Here is a 1,689-nt window from a genome sequence, read left to right on the forward strand (position 1 = left end):
TCTCATTTTTGTGTTTTTATAAAGTTGACTTATTTGCAACTTTCTTCTATAAAAAAAAATCAGAACATTTTTCACATCACTCAAAAAGCTTAGCATTTAACCGGGATTTAAATAAATATATACTCATAAACAGCAAAATTTATCCACTTATTTAAAACTTATTTCATGTCTTTAATCCATTTTTTGAAAAAAGTTTGTCTAGAAATATATAAATCCCTACAAAAGATGACAGTCTCTCATTTCCCCATCTTCTTCCTCCTCAATACCCCCGATATAAAGGACATTATTACACCTTACTAAAACTTCACCCAAATGTCCAGACAATTCTCCATCAATGTATTCTTGTGTGTTTGCAAGCTGCATGTTTGTATAGCCATCTCCAGATACCAGGTAGCCTGTGTATCCCATTTCCCACTTAAGTGGCACCATAACTTCCTGTTAATCTGTTGAAGAAAGGTTTGGGATTGCGGGGCAAACTCATCTCAACTACAAGCAAGTGCTACCAGCCACTCACTGCCTACCCAGTTGTACATCCATCCCTCATGACTGGAGTCTTTAATTTTTTGAATTGTTTTCTCTGTCAGACTTATACGTGTTTTGTATGGTTGGCCCCTAGACCCTTTAGGGTGGTTAATATTAATGTCAATGACCTAAATTTTTTCTAATATAGTTTACTAATGAATTGCTGTGGAATAAGGGAATGATGTGATCAATCAGTACATAATCCTACAATCTTACTGCAATGCCTAATCTGTTTGGCTAGAACCAGTAGTTTTGGTTTAAATAGAAAATCAAATTTACAAAGATACGTTTGGCCAGCGCCACGTTAGCTCTGAAGAAGGGAGTGAGTCAGGCAACACAGCATGCTTAGTCCGGTTCTGGATGGCTGATGTTTCCCAGCCACATTAATCACCGTGCCTACCCTGATGTAAGAAATAAGGCTCTATGGGTTCAGACAATCTTAATTAAAGCAAGCCATCAGACCTGGGAAACTTTCAGCTGCATCTCATTAATTTCAGGTTACACATAAGTTAAGGATTGCTCCATAATGAATCTCAACTGTGAGTTACAGATGTTCAGTTTGTCAGAGTAAATTTAGCCAGTCTCACGTAAGTGGATCTAGCATAGATACACTGAGTTAGTATAACAAGGAATATTTGACAAGGGTCCAAATTCACAGGCATCCTTAGGGCTAATACATACCACAGATAATAATGCTTCCTCTCCAATTTCCACCTCTATTTGGCCTATATTTAGTATGTTAGATCAAATCAATAAAATTCATGACATTCCCTTGGTTATGGCATATTATCATTTTTATATATCACTGGATCTGATTTCCTAGTAGTTTGTTAAGAATGTTGGGGACTATGTGCATGATGGATATTAATTTTATAGTTTTGGTAATAATTTTGGTTTTGATATCGGGGTAAAACTTTCCTCATAAAGTAAAAAGTACATCCTCCTCTTCTGTTTTCTTTAGAAAGTTATGAAAAATTGGGGTAATTCTTCCCTAACTACTCAATTGAATTTACCAGTGAAATTAGTTGGATCTATAGTTTTCTTTGAGGAAAGGTTTTGATTAATAATTCAATTCTTTTGGGGTGCCTGGGTGGTTCAGTTCGTTAAGAACCTGCCTTCAGCTCAGGTCATGATTTCAGGGTCCTGGGATCGAGCCCCGCATGGGGC

The 1,689-nt window shown here is 36.6% G+C and overlaps 1 pseudogene; it reads right to left on the reverse strand.

Moving 5' to 3' along the window:
- Positions 1–216: 216 nt before the first annotated feature.
- Positions 217–481, reverse strand: LOC110584114 (annotated as a pseudogene).
- Between the last annotated feature and the right edge of the window lie 1,208 nt (positions 482–1,689).

Source organism: Neomonachus schauinslandi, chromosome 2 (genome assembly GCF_002201575.2).
Source record: "Neomonachus schauinslandi chromosome 2, ASM220157v2, whole genome shotgun sequence".
NCBI lineage: Eukaryota > Metazoa > Chordata > Mammalia > Carnivora > Phocidae > Neomonachus > Neomonachus schauinslandi.